We start from the raw sequence: 22,969 nt of genomic DNA on the forward strand, positions 1-22,969 counted from the left end.
CCCGTTTCCCTGACAAACAAAAGTAAGCTACCCCGCTTCTGGATGGCAGATTGCAGGAGCCACTTTGCACCATCAAACTAGCCCGACTTGGCACTGGTGCCACCTCTGGTCTGGGAACCATCCTGCGTATCGTGGATTCTAAGGAGCCAGCCGGCCACTCCCAGCCACAGGCCCCCAAACACAAACAACGGCGCTTTTCCCTGGATAACAACCTCGCCTGCCAACTTTTTGATGGCAGATTGCAGGAGCCACTTGGTACTATCAAACCAGCCCAACTTGGCACTGGTGCCACCATGGGTCTGGTCACCATCCTGCCTATCGTAGCTTTTCAGGAGCCAGCCGGTCACTCCCAGCCATAGGCCCTGAGACACAAACCTCGGCCCGTTTCCCTGGCAAACAAAAGTAAGCTGCCCCGCTTCTGGATGGCAGATTGCAGGAGCCACTTGGTACTATCAAACCAGCCCAACTTGGCACTGGTGCCACCTCTGGTCTGGGAACCATGCCGCGTATCGTGGATTCTAAGGAGCCAGCCGGCCACTCCCAGCCACAGGCCCCCAAACAGAAACAACGGCGCTTTTCCCTGGAAAACAAAACTCGCCTGCCAACATTTTGATGGCAGATTGCAGGAGCCACTTGGTACTATCAAATCAGCCCAACTTGGCACTGGTGCCACCATGGGTCTGGTCACCATCCTGCCTATCGTAGCTTTTCAGGACCTAGCCGGTCACTCCAAGCCATAGGCGCCCAGACACAAAGCTCGGCCCGTTTCCCTGGCAAACAAAAGTAAGCTACCCCGCTTCTGGATGGCAGATTGCAGGAACCACTTGGTACTATCAAACCAGCCCGACTTGGCACTGGTGCCACCTTGGGTCTGGGAACCATCCTGCGTATCGTGGATTCTAAGCAGCCAGCCGGCCACTCCCTGCCACAGGCACCCAAACAGAAACAACGGCGCTTTTCCCTGGAAAACAAAACTCGCCCTCCCACTTTTTGATGGCGGATTGCAGGAGCCACTTGGTACTATCAAACCAGCCCAACTTGGCACTGGTGCCACCATGGGTCTGGTCACCATCCTGCCTATCGTAGCTTTTCAGGACCTAGCAGGTCTCTCCCAGCCATAGGTGCCCAGACACAAAGCTCGGCCCGTTTCCCTGGCAAACAAAAGTAAGCTGCCCTGCTTCTGGATGGCAGATTGCCGGAGCCACTTGGTACTATCAAACCAGCCCAACTTGGCACTGGTGCCACCTCTAGTCTGGGAACCATGCTGCGTATCGTGGATTCTAAGGAGCCAGCCGGCCACTCCCAGCCACAGGCCCCCAAACACAAACAACGGCGCTTTTCCCTGGAAAACAAAACTCGCCTGCCAACATTTTGATGGCAGATTGCAGGAGCCACTTGCTACTATCAAACCAGCCCAACTTGGCACTGGTGCCACCATGGGTCTGGTCACCATCCTGCCTATCGTAGCTTTTCAGGAGCCAGCGGGTCACTCCCAGCCATAGGCCCCCAGACACAAACCTCGGCCCGTTTCCCTGGCAAACAAAAGTAAGCTACCCCGCTTCTGGATGGCAGATTGCAGGACGCACTTGGTAGTATCAAACCAGCCCGACTTGGCATTGGTGCCACCTCAGGTCTGGGAACCATGCTGCGTATCGTGGATTCTATGGAGCCAGCCGGCCACTCCCACCCACAGGCCCCCAAACAAAAACAACGGCGCTTTTCCCTGGAAAACAAAACTCGCCTGCCAATTTTTTGATGGCAGATTGCAGGAGCCACTTGGTACTATCAAACCAGCCCAACTTGGCACTGGTGCCACCATGGGTCTGGTCACCATCCTGCCTATCGTAGCTTTTCAGGAGCCAGCGGGTCACTCCCAGCCATAGGCCCCCAGACACAAACCTCGGCCCGTTTCCCTGGCAAACAAAAGTAAGCTACCCCGCTTCTGGATGGCAGATTGCAGGACGCACTTGGTAGTATCAAACCAGCCCGACTTGGCATTGGTGCCACCTCAGGTCTGGGAACCATGCTGCGTATCGTGGATTCTAATTAGCCATCTGGCCACTCCCACCCACAGGCCCCCAAACACAAACAACGGCGCTTTTCCCTGGAAAACAAAACTCGCCTGCCAAATTTTGATGGCAGATTGCAGGAGCCACTTGGTACTATCAAACCAGCCCAACTTGGCACTGGTGCCACCATGGGTCTGGTCACCATCCTGCCTATCGTAGCTTTTCAGGACCTAGCCGGTCACTCCCAGCCATAGGCCCCCAGACACAAAGCTCGTCCCGTTTCCCTGGCAAACAAAAGTATGTTATCCCGCTTCTGGATGGCAGATTGCAGGAGCCACTTTTCACCATCAAATCAGCCCGACTTGGCACTGGTGCCACCTCTGGTCTGGGAACCATCCTGCTTATCGTGGATTCTAAGGAGCCGGCCGGTCACTCCCAGCCACAGGCCACCAAACACAAACAACGGCGCTTTTCCCTGGAAAACAAAACTCGCCTGCCAACATTTTGATGGCAGATTGCAGGAGCCACTTGCTACTATCAAATCAGCCCAACTTGGCACTGGTGCCACCATGGGTCTGGTCACCATCCTGCCTATCGTAGCTTTTCAGGAGCCAGCCGGTCACTCCCTGCCATAGGCCCCCAGACAAAAACCTCGGCCCGTTTCCCTGGCAAACAAAAGTAAGCTGCCCCGCTTCTGGATGGCAGATTGCAGGAGCCACTTGGTACTATCAAACCAGCCCAACTTGGCACTGGTGCCACCTTGGGTCTGGGAACCATCCTGCGTATCGTGGATTCTAAGGAGCCAGCCGGTCACTCCCAGCCACAGGCCACCAAACACAAACAACGGCGCTTTTCCCTGGAAAACAAAACTCGCCTGCCAACATTTTGATGGCAGATTGCAGGAGCCACTTGCTACTATCAAATCAGCCCAACTTGGCACTGGTGCCACCATGGGTCTGGTCACCATCCTGCCTATCGTAGCTTTTCAGGAGCCAGCCGGTCCCTCCCTGCCGTAGGCCCCCAGAGAAAAACCTCGGCCCGTTTCCCTGGCAAACAAAAGTAAGCTACCCCGCTTCTGGATGGCAGATTGCAGGAGCCACTTTGCACCATCAAACTAGCCCGACTTGGCACTGGTGCCACCTCAGGTCTGGGAACCATCCTGCGTATCGTTCATTGTAAGGATCCAGCCGGCCACTCCAGCCACAGGCCCCCAGACACAAACAACGGCGCTTTTCCCTGGAAAACAAAACTCGCCTGCCAACTTTTTGATGGCAGATTGCAGGAGCCACTTGCTGCTATCAAATCAGCCCAACTTGGCACTGGTGCCACCATGGGTCTGGTCACCATCCTGCCTATCGTAGCTTTTCAGGAGCCAGCCGGTCACTCCCAGCCATAGGCCCCCAGACACAATACTCGGCCCGTTTCCCTGGCAAACAAAAGTAAGCTACCCCGCTTCTGGATGGCAGATTGCAGGAGACACTTTGCACCATCAAACTAGCCCGACTTGGCACTGGTGCCACCTCTGGTCTGGGAACCATCCTGCGTATCGTGGATTCTAATTAGCCATCTGGCCACTCCCACCCACAGGCCCCCAAACAAAAACAACGGCGCTTTTCCCTGGAAAACAAATCTCGCCTGCCAAATTTTGATGGCAGATTGCAGGAGCCACTTGGTACTATCAAACCAGCCCAACTTGACACTGGTGCCACCATGGATCTGGTCACCATCCTGCCTATCGTAGCTTTTCAGGAGCCAGCCGGTCACTCCCAGCCATAGGCCCCCAGACAAAAACCTTGGCCCGTTTCCCTGGCAAACAAAAGTAAGTTATCCCGCTTCTGGATGGCAGATTGCAGGAGCCACTTTTCACCATCAAACCAGCCCGACTTGGCACTGGTGCCACCTCTGGTCTGGGAACCATCCTGCGTATCGTGGATTCTAAGGAGCCAGCTGGCCACTCCCAGCCACAGGCGCCCAAACACAAACCACAGCGCTTTTCCCTGGAAAACAAAACTCGCCTGCCAACTTTTTGATGGCAGATTGCAGGAGCCACTTGGTACTATCAAACCAGCCCAACTTGGCACTGGTGCCACCATGGATCTGGTCACCATCCTGCCTATCGTAGCTTTTCAGGACCTTGCCGGTCACTCCAAGCCATAGGCCCCCAGAGAAAAACCTCGGCCCGTTTCCCTGGCAAACAAAAGTAAGCTGCCCCGCTTCTGGATGGCAGATTGCAGGAACCACTTGGTACTATCAAACCAGCCCAACTTGGCACTGGTGCCACCTTGGGTCTGGGAACCATCCTGCGTATCGTGGATTCTAAGGAGCCAGCCGGTCACTCCCAGCCACAGGCCACCAAACACAAACAACGGCGCTTTTCCCTGGAAAACAAAACTCGCCTGCCAACATTTTGATGGCAGATTGCAGGAGCCACTTGCTACTATCAAATCAGCCCAACTTGGCACTGGTGCCACCATGGGTCTGGTCACCATCCTGCCTATCGTAGCTTTTCAGGAGCCAGCCGGTCCCTCCCTGCCGTAGGCCCCCAGAGAAAAACCTCGGCCCGTTTCCCTGGCAAACAAAAGTAAGCTACCCCGCTTCTGGATGGCAGATTGCAGGAGCCACTTTGCACCATCAAACTAGCCCGACTTGGCACTGGTGCCACCTCAGGTCTGGGAACCATCCTGCGTATCGTTCATTGTAAGGATCCAGCCGGCCACTCCAGCCACAGGCCCCCAGACACAAACAACGGCGCTTTTCCCTGGAAAACAAAACTCGCCTGCCAACTTTTTGATGGCAGATTGCAGGAGCCACTTGCTGCTATCAAATCAGCCCAACTTGGCACTGGTGCCACCATGGGTCTGGTCACCATCCTGCCTATCGTAGCTTTTCAGGAGCCAGCCGGTCACTCCCAGCCATAGGCCCCCAGACACAATACTCGGCCCGTTTCCCTGGCAAACAAAAGTAAGCTACCCCGCTTCTGGATGGCAGATTGCAGGAGCCACTTTGCACCATCAAACTAGCCCGACTTGGCACTGGTGCCACCTCTGGTCTGGGAACCATCCTGCGTATCGTGGATTCTAAGGAGCCAGCTGGCCACTCCCAGCCACAGGCGCCCAAACACAAACCACAGCGCTTTTCCCTGGAAAACAAAACTCGCCTGCCAACTTTTTGATGGCAGATTGCAGGAGCCACTTGGTACTATCAAACAAGCCCAACTTGGCACTGGTGCCACCATGGATCTGGTCACCATCCTGCCTATCGTAGCTTTTCAGGACCTTGCCGGTCACTCCAAGCCATAGGCCCCCAGAGAAAAACCTCGGCCCGTTTCCCTGGCAAACAAAAGTAAGCTGCCCCGCTTCTGGATGGCAGATTGCAGGAACCACTTGGTACTATCAAACCAGCCCAACTTGGCACTGGTGCCACCTTGGGTCTGGGAACCATCCTGCGTATCGTGGATTCTAAGGAGCCAGCCGGTCACTCCCAGCCACAGGCCACCAAACACAAACAACGGCGCTTTTCCCTGGAAAACAAAACTCGCCTGCCAACATTTTGATGGCAGATTGCAGGAGCCACTTGCTACTATCAAATCAGCCCACCTTGGCACTGGTGCCACCATGGGTCTGGTCACCATCCTGCCTATCGTAGCTTTTCAGGAGCCAGCCGGTCACTCCCAGCCATAGGCCCCCAGACACAAACCTCGGCCCGTTTCCCTGGCAAACAAAAGTAAGCTACCCCGCTTCTGGATGGCAGATTGCAGGACGCACTTGGAAGTATCAAACCAGCCCGACTTGGCACTGGTGCCACCTCAGGTCTGGGAACCATGCTGCGTATCGTGGATTCTAATTAGCCATCTGGCCACTCCCACCCACAGGCCCCCAAACAAAAACAACGGCGCTTTTCCCAGGAAAACAAACCTCGCCTGCCAAATTTTGATGGCAGATTGCCGGAGCCACTTGGTACTATCAAACCAGCCCACCTTGACACTGGTGCCACCATGGGTCTGGTCACCATCCTGCCTATCGTAGCTTTTCAGGAGCCAGCCGGTCCCTCCCTGCCATAGGCCCCCAGAGAAAAACCTCGGCCCGTTTCCCTGGCAAACAAAAGTAAGCTGCCCCGCTTCTGGATGGCAGATTGCAGGAACCACTTGCTACTATAAAACCAGCCCAACTTGGCACTGGTGCCACCTTGGGTCTGGGAACCATCCTGCGTATCGTGGATTCTAAGGAGCCAGCCGGTCACTCCCAGCCACAGGCCACCAAACACAAACAACGGCGCTTTTCCCTGGAAAACAAAACTCGCCTGCCAACATTTTGATGGCAGATTGCAGGAGCCACTTGCTACTATCAAATCAGCCCAACTTGGCACTGGTGCCACCATGGGTCTGGTCACCATCCTGCCTATCGTAGCTTTTCAGGAGCCAGCCGGTCCCTCCCTGCCGTAGGCCCCCAGAGAAAAACCTCGGCCCGTTTCCCTGGCAAACTAAAGTAAGCTACCCCGCTTCTGGATGGCAGATTGCAGGAGCCACTTTGCACCATCAAACTAGCCCGACTTGGCACTGGTGCCACCTCAGGTCTGGGAACCATCCTGCGTATCGTTCATTGTAAGGATCCAGCCGGCCACTCCAGCCACAGGCCCCCAGACACAAACAACGGCGCTTTTCCCTGGAAAACAAAACTCGCCTGCCAACTTTTTGATGGCAGATTGCAGGAGCCACTTGCTGCTATCAAATCAGCCCAACTTGGCACTGGTGCCACCATGGGTCTGGTCACCATCCTGCCTATCGTAGCTTTTCAGGAGCCAGCCGGTCACTCCCAGCCATAGGCCCCCAGACACAAAACTCGGCCCGTTTCCCTGACAAACAAAAGTAAGCTACCCCGCTTCTGGATGGCAGATTGCAGGAGCCACTTTGCACCATCAAACTAGCCCGACTTGGCACTGGTGCCACCTCTGGTCTGGGAACCATCCTGCGTATCGTGGATTCTAAGGAGCCAGCCGGCCACTCCCAGCCACAGGCCCCCAAACACAAACAACGGCGCTTTTCCCTGGATAACAACCTCGCCTGCCAACTTTTTGATGGCAGATTGCAGGAGCCACTTGGTACTATCAAACCAGCCCAACTTGGCACTGGTGCCACCATGGGTCTGGTCACCATCCTGCCTATCGTAGCTTTTCAGGAGCCAGCCGGTCACTCCCAGCCATAGGCCCTGAGACACAAACCTCGGCCCGTTTCCCTGGCAAACAAAAGTAAGCTGCCCCGCTTCTGGATGGCAGATTGCAGGAGCCACTTGGTACTATCAAACCAGCCCAACTTGGCACTGGTGCCACCTCTGGTCTGGGAACCATGCCGCGTATCGTGGATTCTAAGGAGCCAGCCGGCCACTCCCAGCCACAGGCCCCCAAACAGAAACAACGGCGCTTTTCCCTGGAAAACAAAACTCGCCTGCCAACATTTTGATGGCAGATTGCAGGAGCCACTTGGTACTATCAAATCAGCCCAACTTGGCACTGGTGCCACCATGGGTCTGGTCACCATCCTGCCTATCGTAGCTTTTCAGGACCTAGCCGGTCACTCCAAGCCTTAGGCGCCCAGACACAAAGCTCGGCCCGTTTCCCTGGCAAACAAAAGTAAGCTACCCCGCTTCTGGATGGCAGATTGCAGGAACCACTTGGTACTATCAAACCAGCCCGACTTGGCACTGGTGCCACCTTGGGTCTGGGAACCATCCTGCGTATCGTGGATTCTAAGCAGCCAGCCGGCCACTCCCTGCCACAGGCACCCAAACAGAAACAACGGCGCTTTTCCCTGGAAAACAAAACTCGCCCTCCCACTTTTTGATGGCGGATTGCAGGAGCCACTTGGTACTATCAAACCAGCCCAACTTGGCACTGGTGCCACCATGGGTCTGGTCACCATCCTGCCTATCGTAGCTTTTCAGGACCTAGCAGGTCACTCCCAGCCATAGGTGCCCAGACACAAAGCTCGGCCCGTTTCCCTGGCAAACAAAAGTAAGCTGCCCTGCTTCTGGATGGCAGATTGCCGGAGCCACTTGGTACTATCAAACCAGCCCAACTTGGCACTGGTGCCACCTCTAGTCTGGGAACCATGCTGCGTATCGTGGATTCTAAGGAGCCAGCCGGCCACTCCCAGCCACAGGCCCCCAAACACAAACAACGGCGCTTTTCCCTGGAAAACAAAACTCGCCTGCCAACATTTTGATGGCAGATTGCAGGAGCCACTTGGTACTATCAAATCAGCCCAACTTGGCACTGGTGCCACCATGGGTCTGGTCACCATCCTGCCTATCGTAGCTTTTCAGGAGCCAGCCGGTCCCTCCCTGCCGTAGGCCCCCAGAGAAAAACCTCGGCCCGTTTCCCTGGCAAACAAAAGTAAGCTACCCCGCTTCTGGATGGCAGATTGCAGGAGCCACTTTGCACCATCAAACTAGCCCGACTTGGCACTGGTGCCACCTCAGGTCTGGGAACCATCCTGCGTATCGTTCATTGTAAGGATCCAGCCGGCCACTCCAGCCACAGGCCCCCAGACAAAAACAACGGCGCTTTTCCCTGGAAAACAAAACTCGCCTGCCAACTTTTTGATGGCAGATTGCAGGAGCCACTTGCTGCTATCAAATCAGCCCAACTTGGCACTGGTGCCACCATGGGTCTGGTCACCATCCTGCCTATCGTAGCTTTTCAGGAGCCAGCCGGTCACTCCCAGCCATAGGTCCCCAGACACAATACTCGGCCCGTTTCCCTGGCAAACAAAAGTAAGCTACCCCGCTTCTGGATGGCAGATTGCAGGAGCCACTTTGCACCATCAAACTAGCCCGACTTGGCACTGGTGCCACCTCAGGTCTGGGAACCATCCTGCGTATCGTTCATTGTAAGGATCCAGCCGGCCACTCCAGCCACAGGCCCCCAGACACAAACAACGGCGCTTTTCCCTGGAAAACAAAACTCGCCTGCCAACTTTTTGATGGCAGATTGCAGGAGCCACTTGCTGCTATCAAATCAGCCCAACTTGGCACTGGTGCCACCATGGGTCTGGTCACCATCCTGCCTATCGTAGCTTTTCAGGAGCCAGCCGGTCACTCCCAGCCATAGGCCCCCAGACACAAAACTCGGCCCGTTTCCCTGACAAACAAAAGTAAGCTACCCCGCTTCTGGATGGCAGATTGCAGGAGCCACTTTGCACCATCAAACTAGCCCGACTTGGCACTGGTGCCACCTCTGGTCTGGGAACCATCCTGCGTATCGTGGATTCTAAGGAGCCAGCCGGCCACTCCCAGCCACAGGCCCCCAAACACAAACAACGGCGCTTTTCCCTGGATAACAACCTCGCCTGCCAACTTTTTGATGGCAGATTGCAGGAGCCACTTGGTACTATCAAACCAGCCCAACTTGGCACTGGTGCCACCATGGGTCTGGTCACCATCCTGCCTATCGTAGCTTTTCAGGAGCCAGCCGGTCACTCCCAGCCATAGGCCCTGAGACACAAACCTCGGCCCGTTTCCCTGGCAAACAAAAGTAAGCTGCCCCGCTTCTGGATGGCAGATTGCAGGAGCCACTTGGTACTATCAAACCAGCCCAACTTGGCACTGGTGCCACCTCTGGTCTGGGAACCATGCCGCGTATCGTGGATTCTAAGGAGCCAGCCGGCCACTCCCAGCCACAGGCCCCCAAACAGAAACAACGGCGCTTTTCCCTGGAAAACAAAACTCGCCTGCCAACATTTTGATGGCAGATTGCAGGAGCCACTTGGTACTATCAAATCAGCCCAACTTGGCACTGGTGCCACCATGGGTCTGGTCACCATCCTGCCTATCGTAGCTTTTCAGGACCTAGCCGGTCACTCCAAGCCTTAGGCGCCCAGACACAAAGCTCGGCCCGTTTCCCTGGCAAACAAAAGTAAGCTACCCCGCTTCTGGATGGCAGATTGCAGGAACCACTTGGTACTATCAAACCAGCCCGACTTGGCACTGGTGCCACCTTGGGTCTGGGAACCATCCTGCGTATCGTGGATTCTAAGCAGCCAGCCGGCCACTCCCTGCCACAGGCACCCAAACAGAAACAACGGCGCTTTTCCCTGGAAAACAAAACTCGCCCTCCCACTTTTTGATGGCGGATTGCAGGAGCCACTTGGTACTATCAAACCAGCCCAACTTGGCACTGGTGCCACCATGGGTCTGGTCACCATCCTGCCTATCGTAGCTTTTCAGGACCTAGCAGGTCACTCCCAGCCATAGGTGCCCAGACACAAAGCTCGGCCCGTTTCCCTGGCAAACAAAAGTAAGCTGCCCTGCTTCTGGATGGCAGATTGCCGGAGCCACTTGGTACTATCAAACCAGCCCAACTTGGCACTGGTGCCACCTCTAGTCTGGGAACCATGCTGCGTATCGTGGATTCTAAGGAGCCAGCCGGCCACTCCCAGCCACAGGCCCCCAAACACAAACAACGGCGCTTTTCCCTGGAAAACAAAACTCGCCTGCCAACATTTTGATGGCAGATTGCAGGAGCCACTTGGTACTATCAAATCAGCCCAACTTGGCACTGGTGCCACCATGGGTCTGGTCACCATCCTGCCTATCGTAGCTTTTCAGGAGCCAGCCGGTCCCTCCCTGCCGTAGGCCCCCAGAGAAAAACCTCGGCCCGTTTCCCTGGCAAACAAAAGTAAGCTACCCCGCTTCTGGATGGCAGATTGCAGGAGCCACTTTGCACCATCAAACTAGCCCGACTTGGCACTGGTGCCACCTCAGGTCTGGGAACCATCCTGCGTATCGTTCATTGTAAGGATCCAGCCGGCCACTCCAGCCACAGGCCCCCAGACACAAACAACGGCGCTTTTCCCTGGAAAACAAAACTCGCCTGCCAACTTTTTGATGGCAGATTGCAGGAGCCACTTGCTGCTATCAAATCAGCCCAACTTGGCACTGGTGCCACCATGGGTCTGGTCACCATCCTGCCTATCGTAGCTTTTCAGGAGCCAGCCGGTCACTCCCAGCCATAGGTCCCCAGACACAATACTCGGCCCGTTTCCCTGGCAAACAAAAGTAAGCTACCCCGCTTCTGGATGGCAGATTGCAGGAGCCACTTTGCACCATCAAACTAGCCCGACTTGGCACTGGTGCCACCTCTGGTCTGGGAACCATCCTGCGTATCGTGGATTCTAATTAGCCATCTGGCCACTCCCACCCACAGGCCCCCAAACAAAAACAACGGCGCTTTTCCCTGGAAAACAAACCTCGCCTGCCAAATTTTGATGGCAGATTGCAGGAGCCACTTGGTACTATCAAACCAGCCCAACTTGACACTGGTGCCACCATGGATCTGGTCACCATCCTGCCTATCGTAGCTTTTCAGGAGCCAGCCGGTCACTCCCAGCCATAGGCCCCCAGACAAAAACCTTGGCCCGTTTCCCTGGCAAACAAAAGTAAGTTATCCCGCTTCTGGATGGCAGATTGCAGGAGCCACTTTTCACCATCAAACCAGCCCGACTTGGCACTGGTGCCACCTCTGGTCTGGGAACCATCCTGCGTATCGTGGATTCTAAGGAGCCAGCTGGCCACTCCCAGCCACAGGCGCCCAAACACAAACCACAGCGCTTTTCCCTGGAAAACAAAACTCGCCTGCCAACTTTTTGATGGCAGATTGCAGGAGCCACTTGGTACTATCAAACAAGCCCAACTTGGCACTGGTGCCACCATGGATCTGGTCACCATCCTGCCTATCGTAGCTTTTCAGGACCTTGCCGGTCACTCCAAGCCATAGGCCCCCAGAGAAAAACCTCGGCCCGTTTCCCTGGCAAACAAAAGTAAGCTGCCCCGCTTCTGGATGGCAGATTGCAGGAACCACTTGGTACTATCAAACCAGCCCAACTTGGCACTGGTGCCACCTTGGGTCTGGGAACCATCCTGCGTATCGTGGATTCTAAGGAGCCAGCCGGTCACTCCCAGCCACAGGCCACCAAACACAAACAACGGCGCTTTTCCCTGGAAAACAAAACTCGCCTGCCAACATTTTGATGGCAGATTGCAGGAGCCACTTGCTACTATCAAATCAGCCCACCTTGGCACTGGTGCCACCATGGGTCTGGTCACCATCCTGCCTATCGTAGCTTTTCAGGAGCCAGCCGGTCACTCCCAGCCATAGGCCCCCAGACACAAACCTCGGCCCGTTTCCCTGGCAAACAAAAGTAAGCTACCCCGCTTCTGGATGGCAGATTGCAGGACGCACTTGGTAGTATCAAACCAGCCCGACTTGGCACTGGTGCCACCTCAGGTCTGGGAACCATGCTGCGTATCGTGGATTCTAATTAGCCATCTGGCCACTCCCACCCACAGGCCCCCAAACAAAAACAACGGCGCTTTTCCCTGGAAAACAAACCTCGCCTGCCAAATTTTGATGGCAGATTGCCGGAGCCACTTGGTACTATCAAACCAGCCCAACTTGACACTGGTGCCACCATGGGTCTGGTCACCATCCTGCCTATCGTAGCTTTTCAGGAGCCAGCCGGTCCCTCCCTGCCATAGGCCCCCAGAGAAAAACCTCGGCCCGTTTCCCTGGCAAACAAAAGTAAGCTGCCCCGCTTCTGGATGGCAGATTGCAGGAACCACTTGCTACTATAAAACCAGCCCAACTTGGCACTGGTGCCACCTTGGGTCTGGGAACCATCCTGCGTATCGTGGATTCTAAGGAGCCAGCCGGTCACTCCCAGCCACAGGCCACCAAACACAAACAACGGCGCTTTTCCCTGGAAAACAAAACTCGCCTGCCAACATTTTGATGGCAGATTGCAGGAGCCACTTGCTACTATCAAATCAGCCCAACTTGGCACTGGTGCCACCATGGGTCTGGTCACCATCCTGCCTATCGTAGCTTTTCAGGAGCCAGCCGGTCCCTCCCTGCCGTAGGCCCCCAGAGAAAAACCTCGGCCCGTTTCCCTGGCAAACTAAAGTAAGCTACCCCGCTTCTGGATGGCAGATTGCAGGAGCCACTTTGCACCATCAAACTAGCCCGACTTGGCACTGGTGCCACCTCAGGTCTGGGAACCATCCTGCGTATCGTTCATTGTAAGGATCCAGCCGGCCACTCCAGCCACAGGCCCCCAGACACAAACAACGGCGCTTTTCCCTGGAAAACAAAACTCGCCTGCCAACTTTTTGATGGCAGATTGCAGGAGCCACTTGCTGCTATCAAATCAGCCCAACTTGGCACTGGTGCCACCATGGGTCTGGTCACCATCCTGCCTATCGTAGCTTTTCAGGAGCCAGCCGGTCACTCCCAGCCATAGGCCCCCAGACACAAAACTCCGCCCGTTTCCCTGACAAACAAAAGTAAGCTACCCCGCTTCTGGATGGCAGATTGCAGGAGCCACTTTGCACCATCAAACCAGCCCGACTTGGCACTGGTGCCACCTCTGGTCTGGGAACCATCCTGCGTATCGTGGATTCTAAGGAGCCAGCCGGCCACTCCCAGCCACAGGCCCCCAAACACAAACAACGGCGCTTTTCCCTGGATAACAACCTCGCCTGCCAACTTTTTGATGGCAGATTGCAGGAGCCACTTGGTACTATCAAACCAGCCCAACTTGGCACTGGTGCCACCATGGGTCTGGTCACCATCCTGCCTATCGTAGCTTTTCAGGAGCCAGCCGGTCACTCCCAGCCATAGGCCCTGAGACACAAACCTCGGCCCGTTTCCCTGGCAAACAAAAGTAAGCTGCCCCGCTTCTGGATGGCAGATTGCAGGAGCCACTTGGTACTATCAAACCAGCCCAACTTGGCACTGGTGCCACCTCTGGTCTGGGAACCATCCTGCGTATCGTGGATTCTAAGGAGCCAGCTGGCCACTCCCAGCCACAGGCGCCCAAACACAAACCACAGCGCTTTTCCCTGGAAAACAAAACTCGCCTGCCAACTTTTTGATGGCAGATTGCAGGAGCCACTTGGTACTATCAAACAAGCCCAACTTGGCACTGGTGCCACCATGGATCTGGTCACCATCCTGCCTATCGTAGCTTTTCAGGACCTTGCCGGTCACTCCAAGCCATAGGCCCCCAGAGAAAAACCTCGGCCCGTTTCCCTGGCAAACAAAAGTAAGCTGCCCCGCTTCTGGATGGCAGATTGCAGGAACCACTTGGTACTATCAAACCAGCCCAACTTGGCACTGGTGCCACCTTGGGTCTGGGAACCATCCTGCGTATCGTGGATTCTAAGGAGCCAGCCGGTCACTCCCAGCCACAGGCCACCAAACACAAACAACGGCGCTTTTCCCTGGAAAACAAAACTCGCCTGCCAACATTTTGATGGCAGATTGCAGGAGCCACTTGCTACTATCAAATCAGCCCACCTTGGCACTGGTGCCACCATGGGTCTGGTCACCATCCTGCCTATCGTAGCTTTTCAGGAGCCAGCCGGTCACTCCCAGCCATAGGCCCCCAGACACAAACCTCGGCCCGTTTCCCTGGCAAACAAAAGTAAGCTACCCCGCTTCTGGATGGCAGATTGCAGGACGCACTTGGTAGTATCAAACCAGCCCGACTTGGCACTGGTGCCACCTCAGGTCTGGGAACCATGCTGCGTATCGTGGATTCTAATTAGCCATCTGGCCACTCCCACCCACAGGCCCCCAAACAAAAACAACGGCGCTTTTCCCTGGAAAACAAACCTCGCCTGCCAAATTTTGATGGCAGATTGCCGGAGCCACTTGGTACTATCAAACCAGCCCAACTTGACACTGGTGCCACCATGGGTCTGGTCACCATCCTGCCTATCGTAGCTTTTCAGGAGCCAGCCGGTCCCTCCCTGCCATAGGCCCCCAGAGAAAAACCTCGGCCCGTTTCCCTGGCAAACAAAAGTAAGCTGCCCCGCTTCTGGATGGCAGATTGCAGGAACCACTTGCTACTATAAAACCAGCCCAACTTGGCACTGGTGCCACCTTGGGTCTGGGAACCATCCTGCGTATCGTGGATTCTAAGGAGCCAGCCGGTCACTCCCAGCCACAGGCCACCAAACACAAACAACGGCGCTTTTCCCTGGAAAACAAAACTCGCCTGCCAACATTTTGATGGCAGATTGCAGGAGCCACTTGCTACTATCAAATCAGCCCAACTTGGCACTGGTGCCACCATGGGTCTGGTCACCATCCTGCCTATCGTAGCTTTTCAGGAGCCAGCCGGTCCCTCCCTGCCGTAGGCCTCCAGAGAAAAACCTCGGCCCGTTTCCCTGGCAAACTAAAGTAAGCTACCCCGCTTCTGGATGGCAGATTGCAGGAGCCACTTTGCACCATCAAACTAGCCCGACTTGGCACTGGTGCCACCTCAGGTCTGGGAACCATCCTGCGTATCGTTCATTGTAAGGATCCAGCCGGCCACTCCAGCCACAGGCCCCCAGACACAAACAACGGCGCTTTTCCCTGGAAAACAAAACTCGCCTGCCAACTTTTTGATGGCAGATTGCAGGAGCCACTTGCTGCTATCAAATCAGCCCAACTTGGCACTGGTGCCACCATGGGTCTGGTCACCATCCTGCCTATCGTAGCTTTTCAGGAGCCAGCCGGTCACTCCCAGCCATAGGCCCCCAGACACAAAACTCCGCCCGTTTCCCTGACAAACAAAAGTAAGCTACCCCGCTTCTGGATGGCAGATTGCAGGAGCCACTTTGCACCATCAAACCAGCCCGACTTGGCACTGGTGCCACCTCTGGTCTGGGAACCATCCTGCGTATCGTGGATTCTAAGGAGCCAGCCGGCCACTCCCAGCCACAGGCCCCCAAACACAAACAACGGCGCTTTTCCCTGGATAACAACCTCGCCTGCCAACTTTTTGATGGCAGATTGCAGGAGCCACTTGGTACTATCAAACCAGCCCAACTTGGCACTGGTGCCACCATGGGTCTGGTCACCATCCTGCCTATCGTAGCTTTTCAGGAGCCAGCCGGTCACTCCCAGCCATAGGCCCTGAGACACAAACCTCGGCCCGTTTCCCTGGCAAACAAAAGTAAGCTGCCCCGCTTCTGGATGGCAGATTGCAGGAGCCACTTGGTACTATCAAACCAGCCCAACTTGGCACTGGTGCCACCTCTGGTCTGGGAACCATGCCGCGTATCGTGGATTCTAAGGAGCCAGCCGGCCACTCCCAGCCACAGGCCCCCAAACAGAAACAACGGCGCTTTTCCCTGGAAAACAAAACTCGCCTGCCAACATTTTGATGGCAGATTGCAGGAGCCACTTGGTACTATCAAATCAGCCCAACTTGGCACTGGTGCCACCATGGGTCTGGTCACCATCCTGCCTATCGTAGCTTTTCAGGACCTAGCCGGTCACTCCAAGCCATAGGCGCCCAGACACAAAGCTCGGCCCGTTTCCCTGGCAAACAAAAGTAAGCTACCCCGCTTCTGGATGGCAGATTGCAGGAACCATTTGGTACTATCAAACCAGCCCAACTTGGCACTGGTGCCACCTTGGGTCTGGGAACCATCCTGTGTATCGTGGATTCTAAGCAGCCAGCCGGCCACTCCCTGCCACAGGCACCCAAACAGAAACAACGGCGCTTTTCCCTGGAAAACAAAACTCGCCCTCCCACTTTTTGATGGCGGATTGCAGGAGCCACTTGGTACTATCAAACCAGCCCAACTTGGCACTGGTGCCACCATGGGTCTGGTCACCATCCTGCCTATCGTAGCTTTTCAGGACCTAGCAGGTCACTCCCAGCCATAGGTGCCCAGACACAAAGCTCGGCCCGTTTCCCTGGCAAACAAAAGTAAGCTGCCCTGCTTCTGGATGGCAGATTGCCGGAGCCACTTGGTACTATCAAACCAGCCCAACTTGGCACTGGTGCCACCTCTAGTCTGGGAACCATGCTGCGTATCGTGGATTCTAAGGAGCCAGCCGGCCACTCCCAGCCACAGGCCCCCAAACACAAACAACGGCGCTTTTCCCTGGAAAACAAAACTCGCCTGCAAACTTTTTGATGGCAGATTGCCGGAGCCACTTGGTACTATCAAACCAGCCCAACTTGGCACTGGTGCCACCATGGGTCTGGTCACCATCCTGCCTATCGTAGCTTTTCAGGAGCCAGCGGGTCACTCCCAGCCATAGGCCCCCAGACACAAACCTCGGCCCGTTTCCCTGGCAAACAAAAGTAAGCTACCCCGCTTCTGGATGGCAGATTGCAGGACGCACTTGATATTATCAAACCAGCCCGACTTGGCATTGGTGCCACCTCAGGTCTGGGAACCATGCTGCGTATCGTGGATTCTATGGAGCCAGCCGGCCACTCCCACCCACAGGCCCCCAAACAAAAACAACGGCGCTTTTCCCTGGAAAACAAAACTCGCCTGCCAATTTTTTGATGGCAGATTGCAGGAGCCACTTGGTACTATCAAACCAGCCCAACTTGGCACTGGTGCCACCATGGGTCTGGTCACCATCCTGCCTATCGTAGCTTTTCAGGAGCCAGCGGGTCACTCCCAGCCATAGGCCCCCAGACACAAACCTCGGCCCGTTTCCCTGGCAAACAAAAGTAAGCTACCCCGCTTCTGGATGGCAGATTGCAGGACGCACTTGGTAGTATCAAACCAGCCCGACTTGGCATTGGTGCCACCTCAGGTCTGGGAACCATGCTGCGTATCGTGGATTCTAATTAGCCATCTGGCCACTCCCACCCACAGGCCCCCAAACAAAAACAACGGCGCTTTTCCCTGGAAAACAAAACTCGCCTGCCAAATTTTGATGGCAGATTGCAGGAGCCACTTGGTACTATCAAACCAGCCCAACTTGGCACTGGTGCCACCATGGGTCTGGTCACCATCCTGCCTATCGTAGCTTTTCAGGACCTAGCCGGTCACTCCCAGCCATAGGCCCCCAGACACAAAGCTCGTCCCGTTTCCCTGGCAAACAAAAGTATGTTATCCCGCTTCTGGATGGCAGATTGCAGGAGCCACTTTTCACCATCAAACCAGCCCGACTTGGCACTGGTGCCACCTCTGGTCTGGGAACCATCCTGCGTATCGTGGATTCTAAGGAGCCGGCCGGTCACTCCCAGCCACAGGCCACCAAACACAAACAACGGCGCTTTTCCCTGGAAAACAAAACTCGCCTGCCAACATTTTGATGGCAGATTGCAGGAGCCACTTGCTACTATCAAATCAGCCCAACTTGGCACTGGTGCCAACATGGGTCTGGTCACCATCCTGCCTATCGTAGCTTTTCAGGAGCCAGCCGGTCCCTCCCTGCCATAGGCCCCCAGACAAAAACCTCGGCCCGTTTCCCTGGCAAACAAAAGTAAGCTGCCCCGCTTCTGGATGGCAGATTGCAGGAGCCACTTGGTACTATCAAACCAGCCCAACTTGGCACTGGTGCCACCTTGGGTCTGGGAACCATCCTGCGTATCGTGGATTCTAAGGAGCCAGCTGGCCACTCCCAGCCACAGGCCACCAAACACAAACAACGGCGCTTTTCCCTGGAAAACAAAACTCGCCTGCCAACATTTTGATGGCAGATTGCAGGAGCCACTTGCTACTATCAAATCAGCCCAACTTGGCACTGGTGCCACCATGGGTCTGGTCACCATCCTGCCTATCGTAGCTTTTCAGGAGCCAGCCGGTCACTCCCAGCCATAGGCCCCCAGACACAATACTCGGCCCGTTTCCCTGGCAAACAAAAGTAAGCTACCCCGCTTCTGGATGGCAGATTGCAGGAGCCACTTTGCACCATCAAACTAGCCCGACTTGGCACTGGTGCCACCTCTGGTCTGGGAACCATCCTGCGTATCGTGGATTCTAATTAGCCATCTGGCCACTCCCACCCACAGGCCCCCAAACAAAAACAACGGCGCTTTTCCCTGGAAAACAAACCTCGCCTGCCAAATTTTGATGGCAGATTGCAGGAGCCACTTGGTACTATCAAACCAGCCCAACTTGACACTGGTGCCACCATGGATCTGGTCACCATCCTGCCTATCGTAGCTTTTCAGGAGCCAGCCGGTCACTCCCAGCCATAGGCCCCCAGAGAAAAACCTCGGCCCGTTTCCCTGGCAAACAAAAGTAAGCTGCCCCGCTTCTGGATGGCAGATTGCAGGAACCACTTGGTACTATCAAACCAGCCCAACTTGGCACTGGTGCCACCTTGGGTCTGGGAACCATCCTGCGTATCGTGGATTCTAAGGAGCCAGCCGGTCACTCCCAGCCACAGGCCACCAAACACAAACAACGGCGCTTTTCCCTGGAAAACAAAACTCGCCTGCCAACATTTTGATGGCAGATTGCAGGAGCCACTTGATACTATCAAATCAGCCCACCTTGGCACTGGTGCCACCATGGGTCTGGTCACCATCCTGCCTATCGTAGCTTTTCAGGAGCCAGCCGGTCACTCCCAGCCATAGGCCCCCAGACACAAACCTCGGCCCGTTTCCCTGGCAAACAAAAGTAAGCTACCCCGCTTCTGGATGGCAGATTGCAGGACGCACTTGGTAGTATCAAACCAGCCCGACTTGGCACTGGTGCCACCTCAGGTCTGGGAACCATGCTGCGTATCGTGGATTCTAATTAGCCATCTGGCCACTCCCACCCACAGGCCCCCAAACAAAAACAACGGCGCTTTTCCCTGGAAAACAAACCTCGCCTGCCAAATTTTGATGGCAGATTGCCGGAGCCACTTGGTACTATCAAACCAGCCCAACTTGACACTGGTGCCACCATGGGTCTGGTCACCATCCTGCCTATCGTAGCTTTTCAGGAGCCAGCCGGTCACTCCCAGCCATAGGCCCCCAGACAAAAACCTTGGCCCGTTTCCCTGGCAAACAAAAGTAAGTTATCCCGCTTCTGGATGGCAGATTGCAGGAGCCACTTTGTACTATCAAACCAGCCCGACTTGGCACTGGTGCCACCTCTGGTCTGGGAACCATCCTGCGTATCGTGGATTCTAAGGAGCCAGCTGGCCACTCCCAGCCACAGGCGCCCAAACACAATCCACAGCGCTTTTCCCTGGAAAACAAACCTCGCCTGCCAACTTTTTGATGGCAGATTGCAGGAGCCACTTGGTACTATCAAACCAGCCCAACTTGGCACTGGTGCCAACATGGATCTGGTTACCATCCTGCCTATCGTAGCTTTTCAGGACCTAGCCGGTCACTCCAAGCCATAGGCCCCCTGAGAAAAACCTCGGCCCGTTTCCCTGGCAAACTAAAGTAAGCTGCCCCGCTTCTGGATGGCAGATTGCAGGAACCACTTGGTACTATCAAACCAGCCCAACTTGGCACTGGTGCCACCTTGGGTCTGGGAACCATCCTGCGTATCGTGGATTCTAAGGAGCCAGCCGGTCACTCCCAGCCACAGGCCACCAAACACAAACAACGGCGCTTTTCCCTGGAAAACAAAACTCGCCTGCCAACATTTTGATGGCAGATTGCAGGAGCCACTTGCTACTATCAAATCAGCCCAACTTGGCACTGGTGCCACCATGGGTCTGGTCACCATCCTGCCTATCGTAGCTTTTCAGGAGCCAGCCGGTCCCTCCCTGCCATAGGCCCCCAGAGAAAAACCTCGGCCCGTTTCCCTGGCAAACAAAAGTAAGCTGCCCCGCTTCTGGATGGCAGATTGCAGGAACCACTTGCTACTATAAAACCAGCCCAACTTGGCACTGGTGCCACCTTGGGTCTGGGAACCATCCTGCGTATCGTGGATTCTAAGGAGCCAGCCGGTCACTCCCAGCCACAGGCCACCAAACACAAACAACGGCGCTTTTCCCTGGAAAACAAAACTCGCCTGCCAACTTTTTGATGGCAGATTGCAGGAGCCACTTGCTACTATCAAATCAGCCCAACTTGGCACTGGTGCCACCATGGGTCTGGTCACCATCCTGCCTATCGTAGCTTTTCAGGAGCCAGCCGGTCCCTCCCTGCCGTAGGCCCCCAGAGAAAAACCTCGGCCCGTTTCCCTGGCAAACTAAAGTAAGCTACCCCGCTTCTGGATGGCAGATTGCAGGAGCCACTTTGCACCATCAAACTAGCCCGACTTGGCACTGGTGCCACCTCAGGTCTGGGAACCATCCTGCGTATCGTTCATTGTAAGGATCCAGCCGGCCACTCCAGCCACAGGCCCCCAGACACAAACAACGGCGCTTTTCCCTGGAAAACAAAACTCGCCTGCCAACTTTTTGATGGCAGATTGCAGGAGCCACTTGCTGCTATCAAATCAGCCCAACTTGGCACTGGTGCCACCATGGGTCTGGTCACCATCCTGCCTATCGTAGCTTTTCAGGAGCCAGCCGGTCACTCCCAGCCATAGGCCCCCAGACACAAAACTCGGCCCGTTTCCCTGACAAACAAAAGTAAGCTACCCCGCTTCTGGATGGCAGATTGCAGGAGCCACTTTGCACCATCAAACTAGCCCGACTTGGCACTGGTGCCACCTCTGGTCTGGGAACCATCCTGCGTATCGTGGATTCTAAGGAGCCAGCCGGCCACTCCCAGCCACAGGCCCCCAAACACAAACAACGGCGCTTTTCCCTGGATAACAACCTCGCCTGCCAACTTTTTGATGGCAGATTGCAGGAGCCACTTGGTACTATCAAACCAGCCCAACTTGGCACTGGTGCCACCATGGGTCTGGTCACCATCCTGCCTATCGTAGCTTTTCAGGAGCCAGCCGGTCACTCCCAGCCATAGGCCCTGAGACACAAACCTCGGCCCGTTTCCCTGGCAAACAAAAGTAAGCTGCCCCGCTTCTGGATGGCAGATTGCAGGAGCCACTTGGTACTATCAAACCAGCCCAACTTGGCACTGGTGCCACCTCTGGTCTGGGAACCATGCCGCGTATCGTGGATTCTAAGGAGCCAGCCGGCCACTCCCAGCCACAGGCCCCCAAACAGAAACAACGGCGCTTTTCCCTGGAAAACAAAACTCGCCTGCCAACATTTTGATGGCAGATTGCAGGAGCCACTTGGTACTATCAAATAAGCCCAACTTGGCACTGGTGCCACCATGGGTCTGGTCACCATCCTGCCTATCGTAGCTTTTCAGGACCTAGCCGGTCACTCCAAGCCATAGGCGCCCAGACACAAAGCTCGGCCCGTTTCCCTGGCAAACAAAAGTAAGCTACCCCGCTTCTGGATGGCAGATTGCAGGAACCACTTGGTACTATCAAACCAGCCCGACTTGGCACTGGTGCCACCTTGGGTCTGGGAACCATCCTGCGTATCGTGGATTCTAAGCAGCCAGCCGGCCACTCCCTGCCACAGGCACCCAAACAGAAACAACGGCGCTTTTCCCTGGAAAACAAAACTCGCCCTCCCACTTTTTGATGGCGGATTGCAGGAGCCACTTGGTACTATCAAACCAGCCCAACTTGGCACTGGTGCCACCATGGGTCTGGTCACCATCCTGCCTATCGTAGCTTTTCACGACCTAGCCGGTCACTCCCAGCCATAGGCCCCCAGACACAAAGCTCGTCCCGTTTCCCTGGCAAACAAAAGTATGTTATCCCGCTTCTGGATGGCAGATTGCAGGAGCCACTTTTCACCATCAAACCAGCCCGACTTGGCACTGGTGCCACCTCTGGTCTGGGAACCATCCTGCGTATCGTGGATTCTAAGGAGCCGGCCGGTCACTCCCAGCCACAGGCCACCAAACACAAACAACGGCGCTTTTCCCTGGAAAACAAAACTCGCCTGCCAACATTTTGATGGCAGATTGCAGGAGCCACTTGCTACTATCAAATCAGCCCAACTTGGCACTGGTGCCACCATGGGTCTGGTCACCATCCTGCCTATCGTAGCTTTTCAGGAGCCAGCCGGTCCCTCCCTGCCATAGGCCCCCAGACAAAAACCTCGGCCCGTTTCCCTGGCAAACAAAAGTAAGCTGCCCCGCTTCTGGATGGCAGATTGCAGGAACCACTTGCTACTATAAAACCAGCCCAACTTGGCACTGGTGCCACCTTGGGTCTGGGAACCATTCTGCGTATCGT

This window comes from Melospiza melodia, chromosome 2 (assembly GCF_035770615.1).
Source record: "Melospiza melodia melodia isolate bMelMel2 chromosome 2, bMelMel2.pri, whole genome shotgun sequence".
In the NCBI taxonomy this organism is placed as follows: Eukaryota; Metazoa; Chordata; class Aves; order Passeriformes; family Passerellidae; genus Melospiza; species Melospiza melodia.